Below are 15932 nucleotides of genomic sequence, written 5' to 3' on the forward strand. Positions count from 1 at the left end.
AATTAATGCATAAAAGATGAGTTAAATGCCAACAAAAAGGGATAAATATATACAATATTTGGCACTCATCAATCGGCAGGACAACTCATCAACAAAGAAAAGTCTCACATTGTGCACCACCCGAAACTGTTACCAGATGATGTGAATGGACTATATAGGTTTTTTGAAATGCCAACTACGTCAGACCCACCGACGTATTTAGGAATACGTTTCAAAAAAGGGAGATCTACAACAAACATGTTCACTGATCTGTTGAATAGAATGGAACGAAAATCTCGAGGTTGGATCACCAAATGTGTCAACCAAGCAGGCAGATTGTTGTTAATCACAATGTCCCTACAACCTACAACAAACCATGCCATGCAACCCAGATGTTACCGGCTAGTGTGCACGAGAAAATGGACCAAATCACGAGGAATTTTTTTTGGGCCATGACAAACATGAAAGGAAACTCCACCCGATTGGCTGGAGGAAAGTAGCAAAACCGAAGTTCATGAGAGGCACGGGAAAAAGGCCAAGCAAACAACAAAATCAAGCGCTACTCATGAAGAAAGTATGGCAAGTGCAAGGAGACGAAAAGTCAATATGGGCTACCATGAGCAGAGACAAATACCTAAATAGCCAACAGATACTCTCCATGCCCATCAAAAAACCAAAACCATCGGCAAGCCCACTGTGGAAGAATTTAACTAACCTAGTTGTTTTTTTGCAGGAACACAGTTTCTCAAGAATTGAAAATGGCCAAAATACATCGATCCTGACAAACTGGATACCACACCAAACCACCCAACTCATCCACCCACCACACCCTAATGTCCAAGTATCCACATTCATCGACGACACAACCAATACTTGGAATCACTCACTCCTACACACCATGTTTGATACCAACACAGTTCACCACATCAGCAACATCCACCTACCCCAAAATCCAGTACAAGACACCATTATTTGGCCACACTCAAAAACCGGGGAATACACCTGGAAATCGGGCTACAATATTCTCATAAACCACCTTCCATAAAAACCCAGAAATATCCAAATTTACCAATCAAACCAAACACCCCCTAATAACCAAAGTTCGACACCGACAACCCAACACACAAACCAAACCACAATCAACACTACCACCTCTACACCACCCATCAACAACCAACCATCGTACTTCGATACAATTTGGAAACTAAAATTCCCCCAAAAAATTAGGCTTTTCTTGTGGAAAGCTATTCATGAAGGACTACCTACCTTCAATACCCTAGCACAAAGGCATATCACCAACATCAACAGTTGCCCACAATGCAACAATGTGCCAGAAACAACATCACATGTACTCTTCCAGTGCATAGTGGCATCACAAGTGTGGCAACTAATCATCTCCCAACGCACCCAAAATAACCACATAAACCCAGCAAACCAAGCTTCAAACTCGGAAAAACAAATACCCAATAGCATCCAAACAACAATAGGAAGCAACATACCACATTCAACCAAGACCCTCTACGGCTTTAGAAAGTGGAACCTATGGTTAGTTAGAAATCAGGAGGTTTGTCAACAACAAAGGCAAACACCGACTCAGACAACTCAGATTATACAAGTAATGTTTAAGGAATACAATTGGGCACAAATGCACTTACTACCAATATTGCCAAACCTTCCGCAATGCAACCAGCAATCAGCGCATAGAGAAACAACAACTATCATGATAGTTTGGGAAGCACCCACGGATGAATGGATTAAAATTAATACAGATAGAGCGACTAAAGGATGTATGGGACCGGAAGGAGCGGGAGTAATTTGCAGAAACAATAATGGCAAGATACTCATGGAAATGGCAGCACCTCTAGGCATCATAACATCGACAACGGCAGAAACACGGGGATTACTGTTAGCAACAAGAATCACAGTACAACAACAATAGCCAAAGGTATGGTTTGAAATGGATTCATTGGCAGTCACACAGCTACAACAACAACAGCCAAACAACCACCCTTGGTACCTAAAAGGAATGTTAACGGAAATCAGAACACTCATGCAACAAATAACGCAAACGAAGATCCAACACGCCTACAGAGAAGCAAATCAAGCGGCAGATGAACTCGCAAATCAAACAGTCAAATTTCAGGGTCAACACCCTACCCAACCGACAATACAAGTTTGGCAACATGTTTTCCCTCCTTTTCTCTTACACATTACCCAAGTAGACTCTAGGGGAACAAAATTCCCCAGACTTGTAACAATAAATTGAGTTTAATGAATCGGTCACTCCCTTCACAAAAAAAAATCTAGACATACTGCAAAAACAATGGTGAAATGGACCTGTGCAAAAGCTCAGGCAACTAGGAAGAGCTCAGACGACTAGATGGTAGGCTCTTCTGCTTTACTATAGACTTTGGGATTTCTATAGAATTTAGATATTTAATTTGAGGAATTCTGGAGATTTTTTGAAAATATAAAAAAATTTAGTGATTCTATGAGAATATATTAAAGAGTTTTATGACTTGTAGAGACAAAAAATTGATATTCGTAAACAGCTTTTGTGATTTGTATAGACAAAAAAATGTATAATATCTAATCAAAAATTGAAAACATCTAACGATTATTTTATTATGCAGGTTATAATCTTAATAAAAGTACATGAATATTATACTTGATAAAATATGTGTTCATTATGAAAATAAATCTCATTGTTGCCTTATGCCTATATTTTCATTCTCTTTATTCCACTCATCCCACATTTTATTTTCTACGGTATCTCGCCCAGTGCAGTCAAAATCGTTCTCCAAGGCCGATTATTCGCTACTCGTCGTCTGACGCGGCGGTTTCCGATTCCAAACCACTTCCGATTTTTAGCGATTAAGTCGCCCGATTTTGTCGATTTGGACCGATTTTTTAGTAAAACAAGTTGGCGATTTTTCCGAGTTTGCCTTGCATGCACCAAAATCAGTAAACAAAAAATTTCGTAAACACTCAGATCAGATGGATGTTATCGAATGAAAAACCTCTAAAAACATGATTAATAGGTTTAATATAACAATTTTACACACTTAATTACACTATAATGTTAAAATTTGAATTTTACTTATGTACAAGTCATGAATCATGAGTAGCAATATAAGTGTCTAGTAAATAGGTTCCCTGTAACACCCTGTGTTTTTAGCATGGCGCATGCTCATAGATGCGCCATGGCATGAGATGAAGCTTCATCCAAATCTTCCATTACATGGTAAGAGGTATGTTGGCCTAATCGCGCAAAAAGCGACACATTATCTTTGGCATATTGGCCAAGGCCAATATCATGTTGCAATCTATATTGGCCAAAGACCAATCTCGCATCAAATGATGCATTGGGCCAGTTGGGTAGATGGGCTTAAACGTTGTTTCGGACCTTGCGGTACCTTAGCGCATTATGCAGGTTATTGTCCTAGAGCTAATATTGCGTAACAATTGTGCAATATGCCAGAGCGAGTTGGCCGAGTGAATATTACACAAGCATTGCGCAATACAGAAGTTGACGTATAAACCAGAGCATAAACACATCAGTCATTGCCGGTTATTCAGAATTACGTGGAAAATGCGATGAATATTGATGCTAGCACCTCAAAAATGTGACTTAGTGAATGTAAAAGTGGTCCTGGTTTAAGTTGTAAAAATGTACTTAATACATATATAGGGAGGGGTAGTTGGTTGAAGGTGCATATGCGAACTATGCACCAATTAAGCTTCATAGCTTAGCCAAAAGAGCATAAATGATGCTTAGGCCTCATTTACTGCTGCATAGCTTTTCCAATGGAGAATATTAATCATGGGGATTACTATGCCATGCCGCAGACTCAATAATGCGTAACCTTTGTGCATTTTGACGGAACAACCTACACAAATTATGCCACTAACGTTATTGTTTGGCCACGACCTTGCAGACGAGTTGGATTAAGTTGTTGTCCATTCGAGGATGAACTATGGTCTGTGCTTGATCCCTTTAGAGTAGAAAAGGGTACATGGGAAGCCACAATGAGTTGCAGGATTACCGGTCCAGCACGTTGTCGTTAATATCATTGTGAGGTGACTGCGACATATTGGCCTCTCATATCATATGGCTCGGTATTGAGATGCAAGAGATGATTGTGGCCATACTTGACGAGGAAAGTTGCATTCCATTCCTTGGATGCTCATACTTCCTATCAAAGCGTTCGACGTATGCATGCACAAATGGAGCATTGGGCATGGCCAGGAAAGTAAGTCATATCGGTAATTCGGTATGCAAGTAGTGGAGCTTGCATAATCCTAAGAAAAGTATGGCTTGAGACTGATTGGTGCACCCTTATAACGATCAAGAAAAGTGCATGCTTTCATCAATGCCTAAGCTAAGTAAAGAGGTGGAAATAGGCTACAATAGCCTATGTGCAACCCAATGCATGTTCTATGCCTAAGGAAGGACTCGAAAGCCAGAGTTGCATGAAATAATACATCGTAATTAGCCTCTATGGATCTATACCCTTTGCAGAATAAAGATAAATTGGAACGGTGTAGAAGCTAAGTTGGTTGCATCATGCTTAATGAGCATGCTTGTAAGGGCAGATGAACGTACATTTGACTATTTTAAGGCCCGGTATGTAGCATCAGAGTGGCGCATTAAGGAAGTTATGGCTAGCGCGCTAGGCGTAATTTTTTGGTCTGTCACAGTTGGTATAAGAGCAAGTTCTGAGATAACTCTAGGGACTATGCGGGAATGGCTCGTCAGCAAATATTTTTCCTTGAAAAGAAAACATAAAGTTGGAGAGTAGGCCAACTTTTGCGCGAGAAATAGTTTATAACTGTTATGATAGTTATCTTGCAATTCGATTTGAGCTTGTTTCAAATACTGTGAGTTTTTCTGGCCTAAGTGGCAACTCACTTACGATTAGATATTCGGAAGACCATTCAGAACGGTGGGCAGACATTTGGATTGTGAGTTTGCCTGTCCTAAGTACTGTAGTTCTCTTCTTCTTCACATTCTTCAGGTATTCGGAGTAATACTTGTATGTCTCAACATTCCTAGACTTTCTAATCTAACCTAAACAAAGTTGATTCTAGTATATAATCAAGAAAATTTATATGAGTTTTGACACACTAAAATATGACAACTAAACTTGACATACCAACGCTTGGTGAGTTCAACGGAGATATGCTCTAACAATCTCCCCCTTTGTCAATTTTAGTGACAAAACTCTTATTACATATGGATAAACAAATTACATAATAATTCATTTTATATACGCTTGATTCCAACTTTCAACAACACAATAACCTGCATATATTCAATCAATAAATGCCGATGTTGACATTTGAATAACAAATCTTATACTCCCACTAATGTCAAGCTAGGTAGATATTCAATCCTAACATCTTTGTTATTCCCCTTTTTGTAGTCAGAATACTACAACAGCAATATGATATGTTCTCCCCCTAAGTCAATGCTTTACTCTTTCGTTGGATATAACGTTTAAGCAAAATTGTCACTTCATTAGTGATTGAAAATCACTTATTTAATCCATATATTTCTCCCCCTTTTTGTCACAAAATGACAAAGGTTCGAGCAAACAAAGGACAAACCGAAAGGATCTTACAAATATAAAAGACTTGTAAACAACCTATAAGAGTTAAGCACGAAGGTTCACATACCAATTTAGATAACCAATATTAAAACTGAAACTATAAGTAATTTAGTTTTAATATGTTATCAAGGAAACAATTGCCTGAAGCAATTTTCCATAATAGTTTAACAAATCGACTAAGAAACTTAGTTCCCTTGTAAAACCCGATTGCAAACATACAATCACTTGTTTCGATAAGACCAAAACAAAGATCAGAATTAACTTAATTTCTCTCACTAGGCTATAATTATTCAGAAAATAACTCAGACCTTTCTCTTTAGACAAGACAAACACTAGGTTAGTTAATTAGTTTTTCTTGTCAAGGCATTCGGTTAGACTTGAATAACTGAATCCTTCAATTTGATAAGTCTAACTAAGATCATAATTAACTTAGTTTCTCTTATCTGGAATCGATTTGGACTAATCAAATGATCTCGTAGTTCGTTAATCCATAAACAATACATACAAACCAAAATAAATTGACTTGCACAATCATTTTCTTAACCGGAAGCAATTGAAAAAACATAGACATTATAGCACCGCAATCGCACTGAATTTCGTTAAGCAAAAATACTTGATAGCCAAAAATAAAGAAGATACCAAACAATAAGTCAAATAAGTTGACTCGGTTTTTCTTATCCGGAAACAATTGAATCATACACACACACACACATCCATATACAATAATGGAACATATCAATTATACCGAAATTTTATTAAGCAAATGTTTGAGGGTGAAAACGGTTTCTGCTGGTTTCGGTAATTTCGTGTGATATGGGTGAGAAACAAATCTAAACCCTAAACAATGTACTGCAAGGGAGTACTTTAGATTCGAGAGATCAATCTGTACAAGTCTGGCCTAAACCAAGAAATGGTCGTTCCAGACTTGCTTCGATCACAGAGTGGAGGAGAAGGGTTGGTTTTGGGGAGGGAAACGAAGAGAGTGTTGAGACCACAATAGTTAATTATGGAAGAGTAGTTGTTTTGTGACTTGTATCAGAAAGTGGAAAGCTAACAGATGGGAAAGCTAGCAAAAGTTTTCTGAGTGTTGTATGTTCCTGAACAGAACTTGTTGTTCGGTGGAAATAGGTAATGCCTATTTATACAAGTCGAAGTGAAACGTACTATGGTCTCATAAAGAAATGGAAAACGGGTGAGTAAATGGGAGGAGGTGGTAACCGGTAACGCTTGGAATTGATGTTCCATAAAAGAAAGCGTTTCACCATTACTCCTGTATTTACTAACCGCCTCATCCTTATGACACTTTCTAATAACGAGCGTAGTGTACCCCGCACGCGGTAAACCGCCAAACCAATACCCAATGAGCATCCCCCAGTTTGTGACATGTGTTGATGTCTCGAGTGTTTTCGTGGAAAACATGTAGCATGTTGTTGTTGTCTGGAAAGTTGAGATTTGGAGACTTTCCGTCTCGGTGGTGACCTTCAACGGTCGATATTTTTCATCTTAAGAGGAAGGTAGCCGTTGATTATTGCAACCTTGTGTTTGGTAGCTAGTGGCATGAAAGTATGATCAGTATGGCTTTAATATGGCCCAGTTTAGGCGCGGCCAAAAGTTAGGGTTTTGGCTTTGTTTAGGCGCGACCAAACTAGGGCCAAAGGTTGCCATACGTTAGATGGTAACCTTGGACGGCTAAGATCTGCATCTTAGATGAAAAAGTGGTCGTTGATTGTTGCGGGCCTTCGTTTTGGTAGCCGCATAGGGAAACTGGCATGGTATGGCGCGGCAAGGTGGTTGGCATTCCATTGACACATGTGGCATGGCATGCCTTGGCGCGTTTTGGCGTGTCCAAAACTAGGGTTTTTGGCCAAAGGTTACCATGCGTTGTTTGGTGGCCTTGGAAGGCTAGGATTTGCATCTAGGATGGAAGGGTGGTTGTTGATCGCCGCACGCCTTCGTTTTGGTAGCCGCATGGGGAAGGTCGGCATGGCATGGCGGTACAAGGTGGTTGGCATGCCATTGGCACATGTGGCATGGCATGCCTTGGCGCGGTTTGACGTGGCTAAAACTAGGTTTTTGGGCCAAAGGTTACCATGCATTGTTTGGCGACCTTGGACGGCTATGATTTGCATCCAGGATGGAAGGGCGGCCGTTGATCGTCGCACGCCTTTGTTATGGTAGCCGCATGGGGAATTCCGGTGTGGCGCGGCAAGATGGTTGGCATGCCATTGGCACATGTGGCATGGCATGCCTTGGCGCGGTTTGGCGTGGCCAAAAATAGGGTTTTGAGCCAAAGGTTACCATGCGTTGTTTAGCGACCTTGGAAGGCTAGGATTTGCATCTAGGATGGAAGGGTGGTCGTTGATCGTCGCAAGCCTTCGTTTTGGTAGCCTCGTGGGGAAGGCCGACATGGTATGCCGCCGCAAGGTGGTTGGCATGCCATTGGCACATGTGGCATGGCATGCCTTGGCGTGGCCAAAACTAGGGTTTTGGGCCAAAGGTTACCATGCGTTGTTTGGCGACCTTGGACGGCTAGGATTTGCATCTAGGATGGAAGGGTGGTCGTTGATCGTCGCATGCCTTCGTTTTGGTAGCCGCATAGGGAAGGCCGACATGGTGGGGACAAGGCCAATGGCGCGGATGGCTTGGCATAGTGGGTCCAAGGGTTTGGTACGGACGGCTTGGCATGGTGGGGCCAAGGCAAGGTGCGGTTGGTTTGACATGGTGGGGCAAGGGTTTGGCATGCCATTGGCGCATGGTGCGTCTAGCATGGTTGGGGCCAAGGCAAGGCACGGTTGGATTGGCATGGCGGGGACAAGGGTTTGGCATGCCATTGGCGCATTGTGCGGCTAGCATGGTTGGGGCCAAGGAAAGGTGCGGTTTGCTTGGCATGGTGGGGCCAAGGGTTTGGCATGCAATTGGCACATGGTGCGGCTAGCATGGTTGGCATGCCTTGGCGCGGAGATGTGGATGGCATGGTTTGCCATTGGCACAGTGGTGCGGATGGCATGGTTGGCATGCCTTGGAGCGGAGATGTGGCTGGCATGGTTTGCCATTGGCACAGTGGTGCGGATGGCATGGTTGGCATGCCTTGGAGCGGAGATGTGGCTGGCATGGTTTTCCATTGGCACAGTGGTGCGGCTGGCATGGTTGGCATGTCATGGCGTGGTAGCATGAGAATTAGGGTTTGGTATGTACGAAGATGATGTGAGTCAATACTAAGGGTTCTGCCGTGGAACATGACACATGTATAAAAAAAAGGTACCCCGGTAATTCTTACGTAGGTATGTTGAATGATTCAATAAATACGCTAGTGGTTGTAGTGACATCATGTCAGATGTAAGGTTTTACGATTTTAACCCTAAGATAAAAACCACCATCAACATTAAGTCCCCTGCTTAGCTCGGAACAGGAGCATTGTTGCGAGGTAAGCATAAGATGGTGACAGGCCAGGACAAAATCGAAATGGCAAGTCATGAAAAGATGGTCAGGAAGACCCGACTAACCTTTTTCGAGAGGTAAGGAGAATTCGTGATTCTTGTGTTGGCGGCCTTGCGTAAATTCTACTCGTGGTGTTGCTGGCTAGACCTTGAAATGGTAGAGGCGGTTGCTGGTTGAGATGCAGACTGTCGGATTGGCTTGTTCACGCGTCATCTTGGCTGGGCTAGGAAACGCGGAGGTGCTGGATTAGAGAGTTGTCGGTGTTGGTGCGGCTTGAGCGGAGCCGCTGGCGTTGGTCGGCTTGGAATGGGAGCCGCAGGCATTGGTCGGCTTGGAATGGGAGCCGCAGGCATTGGTAGGCTTGGAATGGGATCCGCAGGCATTGGTCGGCTTGGAATGGGAGCCGCAGGCGTTGGTCGGCTTGGAATGGGAGCCGCAGGCGTTGGTCGGATTGGAATGGGAGTCGTCAGCATTGGTCATCTTGAAATGGAGCTGCTTGCGTTGCTCGGCTTGGAGTGGAGCTAGCTTGAGTTCCTTGGAAGGATGACGACTGGCTTCAGTTCCGTGGAAGGATGACGACCGGCTTCAGTTTCATGGGATGATGGTAACTTTGTCTGAATTATGGTTTGGCATGCCGAAACCCTAATTAGCGCCCTTTACTAGAATCGTTGTACAATTCTCGTACGAACACGGATTTTGACGGTACGCCCCTCCATTCTGAACGAAAAAGAATTTCATATCTCCCCTCGCGAGAATATTTAGGTTTTGAGCTCGTTCGGGAGGTGAAAACAGCTCGACAATAAAATTCAGGAAGAATTGCGGGCCCGTGGAATGATGGAAGCTTGATTTAGTTCCGTGGGATGATGATGACTTGCTTTGGGAAGATAACAACTTGCTTCAGTTCCCTGGGAAGGTGACGACTGGCTTCGGGAAGATAACAACTTGCTTCAGTTCCCTGGGAAGGTGATGACAGGCTTCGGGAAGGTAACAACTTGCTTCAGTTCCCTGGGAAGGTGACGACTGGCTTCAGGAAGATAACAACTTGCTTAAGTTCCCTGGGAAGGTGACGACTGGCTTCGGGAAGTAACAACTTGCTTCAGATTTTAGCATGCTTTAACCCTAATTAGCGCCCCTTACTAGAATCGGTGTAGAATTCTCGTACGAACTCGGATTTTTATGGTCCGCCCCTCCATTCTGAACGGAAAAGAATTTCCTATCTCCAATCTCGGGAATATTTAGGTTTTGAGCTCGTTCGGGAGTTAAAAACAGATCGACTGTACAATTCAGGAAGAACTCAAGAGGAATGTTGCGGGCCCGAGGTGGCATAGTCGCTCCCGGTCATCCGTTTCATGGAGAAAGAAGGAATCTTTATTTTGTTCAAACTCTAGAAACTCCATCCGCATGAAAAGAGATATTGAACTTCTTCTGTTTTCTGTTACTCGTACAGATCCGTGCTTTCGTCTGCAGTGTCTCTCCAGTGGATTCCAAAATTTATCAAACTCCATTGCATTCTTGGGACGGATGGATGTGGTTGTGTTTTCGGTCCATCCTTGATTTTAGGTTGTTCAGTTCCTGGACCCTCTGATCGCGATGACAATATGTTGTGGATGCTTGTATTGGTCGAAATCTTCCGGAGACACTGGATGAAATAGATGAGTTGGGAGATGTTTCGTTGGTGATGTGCTACTATCAAGTCTTCAAGGACTTGGTTCCAAGTGTCATCCTTCGAACCATCTTCCGAATCTTGGACTATCGTGTGGAATGTGATGTGGTGAGCAGTCCCCAGTTATGCTTCTGTTAGATCCGATGGCTTGGCCGAATATGTGAATGTATCTTTGTAGCGTGCATTTGGAGTCTTCGATGCACATGTACGGCTTCATGTTGAGAAATTCCTGCGGATCGTAAAACTTCGACAGTGATGATGTTGAAATCAGAAATAACCTGGTTGAGGGGAGTGAAAGCGTCCCATGTTGCTAGTACCCATGTGTAGCCTACTTTAATTGCATCGCCTTGAATCCACGTCCACGGGATTTGATATAAGCTTATCGTACTCTTCTGTATGTGACGCTGGGGTGATCAGAATATCACATGATGAAATATCCTGGATAGTGAAGTGGTAGGAATGAGAGAGTTATGTTGTTTATCATGGCTCCCTCTGTTTCTTCAAGAAGAGACTTCAGCCGCGTCTTTGGAGTTATCTCATGAGTCTTTGATGGTCGTCGGGATGGACTGCGATGAGCAGTCCCCAACCGCATTTTTCTTCAGTTTCTGAAGTTGTTTTCCTCTGAGCAGGCTTGGGATCCTCCGCGGCCTTGTAAAGTGTTGAAGGCGTCTTTTGGACAGATAGGTGATGATTTTCTTGCGCTGCACCCTTGAAGAGTAGATGACCTTGTTGTAGCTATGACCTTTTGAACGTGTCTTTTGAGCTTTGACAGTGAAGGGATTCCGTGTATATCCTCAGTCCCCAAGTATGGTTTACATGTTTCCATATTGTATGGTCAGTGGGTTGACCATGATAAAGACATCACCATCGTGCGTTCGTACTGGTGATTTTGTTACTTCTTCCACGTGAACCTTAAAATATGGAGGAGTACAGGTTACTTTTGTAGTAATTACTGCTGTAGTGAAGCTCTAGCTGGTATCAACAAATGAGCGGCAACAGTTCTTGGTAACAGATGTAATCAGAAGAGACTACATTGTCGTGGTAACAAAGTAGGTTGGCGGGAATTGGATGGGCATCCATGGAAGCAAAAGGATTGGCTGGACGCGTAAGCGAGCAAACTGTCCATGTTCACGAGTTTTGGCGAGATGAATCAAAAGGCGGTCATGACTACGAAGGTTGGTTGGCTATGATCATGATCCTTGACATGGGGAGCATGGTGGTACGACCCTTTGTAGGAAGAAACGGCGTTGAAGCAGCTTCGGCTCTTGGAAAGGATGTTGAAACTTAAGGAGCCAAAGCTGAAGCTTCGGCTTCGGATTCTGGAGCATCTTATGGAGAGAACGCTGAAGTGGAGCGGCTGCTTGAGAGAGCGTTGAAGCGGAGCGGCTGTTGGAGCGAACGTTGAAGCGGAGCGGCTACATTAATTAGTGTGATGTCAAACTGGACACCCTTCAAGCGAACAATGGTTAGGAGTCCCCAGTTCCATCTATCAATCGTGCTTTCCAGGAGAGGTTGGGGTTTGGGAACGACTTCTCTTGTTGGAAACATCTGCTTCCCTGATGCAGTGCGGTTGAGGGATACGAATATGTCTTGACGCTGCGCCTACAGAATCTCACATAAGTGTTTCATCATAGACTGCACGATTTTGTGAGCGAAGTCCCCGGAAATCATGCAGCTCCTGACAGGAAGAGAGTCTTTGTGAACTTAGGGTTGCTGATTTTCTTTGCTTCAATTTTGGAGAAGTCGTTCCTGATATTTACATGTGATGAAATTAGATTGCTGATTACATTCTACTGGGCGTTCAAAAGGAGACGTTGGAAGGATGCAAGCTGCTGGCGCTAGGAAGATACAAGCTGTTAGCGCTGGAAAGATGCAAGCTGCTGTAAAGCTGCAAGTTGTTAGCGCTCGAAAGGATGCAAGATGCTGGTGCTGGAAAGATGCAAGTTGTTAGCGCTGGAAGGATGCAAGTTGTTGGCGCTGGAAAGATGCAAGTTGTTATCGCTGTATCGGCTTGGAATGGGCGCTGGCTTGGCGTGGGCGCTGGCTTGGCGTGGACGCTAGCTTGGATTTGGTATGGTGCGGACTGTTGGCTGAGCATGGCGCGGACTGTTGGCTTGGCACGACGCTGGCTTGGCGTGGGGCGGACTTGTTCTTGCGGTCCCAGTTGCCTCTTTCCATACGTAGCTCAAATAGGAAATCATTTCCTTATTCAAATTCCAAAAGTGTTATGCGTGTTAAAGGGGTTGGATCTCCTTTTTATCTCGTATCTTTGTTCTCACGTCCTGGTGTTAGCGGTAGCGCGGTAGCAATAAAGTGGGCAAGCGTATTCCAGCTATGTACTCCAGCATTTCTCTTTCAATTTGTTTTCTTGTTTTGAGGAAAATCCTAGCCATAGGTATGCCTTCCATGAATCTGTAGAAATATTGTTTTTCTCTTCGAATATCACTGTAGTAGCGTTGGCTACTTCATGAGTAGTGACTGGTAATCGTTATTATGCAAAGTAGGTATGTATGGGTAGGTGACTGATTCCACGAGGAACTGGGCGTTAGGGTTTCTCTGAGATCCAAAAGTTGCAGGTCAAGGTGACCGAAGGTCCTTCTGCGGATGTGGCCAAACAACAAAAAGCGGAGGTCGAAAGGTTGTCCAAAGAGTTGGAGCTGAAACAGGCGGTCCTCCAAATGATGAATGACGCCTTCTTCGAGAAGAGAAAAACACCGTTGAATGACTTCCTTTGAATGCACTTCTGTCTTCTGAAATTCTTCTGTTTCATTTTTTTTTTTTTTGAAAGGCAAATGAAACACCTGGATTTATGGTTTTGATTTACTGTATTTTGGGTTTATAGACAAGTGTTACCTATGAGGGTTTTGGATTATTATTCGGGATAAGTGACACAAACATCCCAGGGAATATATGGAACCGTGAACGTTGCGTGTCTCTAGATGACATGGGATGAAACATAACATGGCTATCGGTTTTATCATTCCCGTGAAAACTTGAAATAGCAAACTATGTATTTTGTCTAGGTAAGACTTACTCGGTTTTTCAGGTCTCCTGATGAAAAGGGAATCTTCCGGGTGTAAGACCGAGTTTTACGGGAGGCACCGCCATGATTGTGGAAAGTCCCCAGTCGTCTCATCTGATAATCGAGTCTTCGATCCCTGGTTGGATCGTTCGCTTTTAACCTCCAGGAAGGACCCAGTCATCCCTCGCCGTGTCAAGACTGATAATCGGGTCGTCTGGTAACTGAGTCGCCGATCCCTGAGCGGATCATATTGGGCCATCTGGTAGCTGAGTCGTCGATCCCTGAGCGGATCGTTTGCCTCTACCATCCTGACGTATGGGTCGAAGTATGAGATCGAGGATTGAAAATTGACATTGTAACCGAAAGACCAATCTCCCACACTGGATGCCAATTGTTTGAGGGTGAAAACGGTTTCAGCTAGTTTCGGTAATTTCGTGTGATGTGGGTGAGAAACAAATCTAAACCCTAAATAATGTACTGCAAGGGAGTACTTTGGATTCGAGAGATCAATTTGTACAAGTCCGGCCTAAACCAAAAAATGGTCGTTCCAGACTTGCTTCGATCACAAAGTGGAGGAGAAGGGTTGGTTTTGGGGAGGGAAGCGAAGAGAGTGTTAAGACCAGAATAGTTGATTCTGGAAGAGTAGTTGTTTTGTGACTTGTATAAGAAAGTGGGAAGCTAATAGATGGGAAAGCTAGAAAACGTTTTCTGACTGTTGTATGCTCCTGACCAGAACTTGTTGTTCGGTGGAAATAGGTAATGCCTATTTATACAAGTCGAAGTGAAACGTACTCTGGTCTCATTAAGAAACGGAAAACGGGTGAGTAAATGGGAGGAGCTGGTGAACGGTAACGCTTGGAATTGATGTTCCATAAAAGAAAGTGTTTCACCATTACTTCCTGTATTTACTAATCGCCTCATCCGTATGACACTTTCTAATAAGGATCATAGTGTACGCTGCACGCTGTAAACTGCCAAACTAATACCCAATGAGCATCCCCCAGTTTGTGACATGTGTTGATGTCTCGAGTGTTTTCGTGGAAAACATGTAGCATGTTGTTGTTGTCTGGAAAGTTGAGCTTGGGAGACTTGTCGGCTCGGTGGTAACCTTCAACGGTCGAGATTTTGCATCTTAAGAGGAAGGTAACTGTTGATTATTGCAACCATTTGTTTGGTAGCCAGTGGCATGAAAGTATGATCAGTATGGCTTTAATATGGTCCAGTTTAGGCGCGGCCAAAAGTTAGGGTTTTGGCTTTGTTTAGGCGCGACCAAACTAAGGCCAAAGGTTGTCATGCGTTAGCTGGTAACCTTTGACGGCTAAGATCTGCATCTTAGATGAAAAAGTGGATGTTGATTGTTGCAGGCGTTCGTTTTGGTAGCCGCATAGGGAAGGCCGGCATAGTATGGCGCGACAAGGTGGTTGGAATGTCATTGACACATGTGGCAGGGCATGCCTTGGCAGGTTTTGGCGTGGCCAAAACTAGGGTTTTGGGCCAAAGGTTACCATGCGTTGTTTGGTGACCTTGGACGGCTAGGATTTGCATCTAGGATGGAAGGGTGGTCGTTGATCGTCGCACGCCTTCGTTTTAGTAGCCGCATGGGGAAGGCCGACATGGTATGGCACGGCAAGGTGGTTGGCACATGTGGCATGGCATGCCTTGGCGTGGCCAAAACTAGGGTTTTGGGCTAAAGGTTACCATGCGTTGTTTGGAGACCTTGGACGGCTAGGATTTGCATCCAGGATGGAAGGGTGGTCGTTGATCGTGGCACGCCTTCGTTTTGGTAGCCGCATGGGGATGGCCGGCATGGTGTGGCGCGGCAAGGTGGTTGGCATGCCATTGGCACATGTGGCATGGCATGCCTTGGCGCGGTTTGGCGTGGCCAAAACTAGGGTTTTGGGCCAAAGGTTACCATGCGTTTTTGGCGACCTTGGACGGTTAGGATTTGCATCCAGGATGGAAGGGTGGTCGTTGATCGTCGCACGCCTTCGTTTTGGTAGCCGCATGGGGAAGGCCGGCATGGTATGGCGCGGCAAGGTGGTTGGCATGCCATTGGCATATGTGACATGGCATGCCTTGACGCGGTTTGGCGTGGCCAAAACTACGGTTTTGGGCCAAAGGTTACCATGTGTTGTTTGGCGACCTTGGACGGCTAGGATTTGCATCTAGGATGGAAAGGTGGTCGTTGATCGTCGCACGCCTTCGTTTTGGTAGCCGC

Source organism: Papaver somniferum, chromosome 2, assembly GCF_003573695.1.
Source record: "Papaver somniferum cultivar HN1 chromosome 2, ASM357369v1, whole genome shotgun sequence".
In the NCBI taxonomy this organism is placed as follows: Eukaryota; Viridiplantae; Streptophyta; class Magnoliopsida; order Ranunculales; family Papaveraceae; genus Papaver; species Papaver somniferum.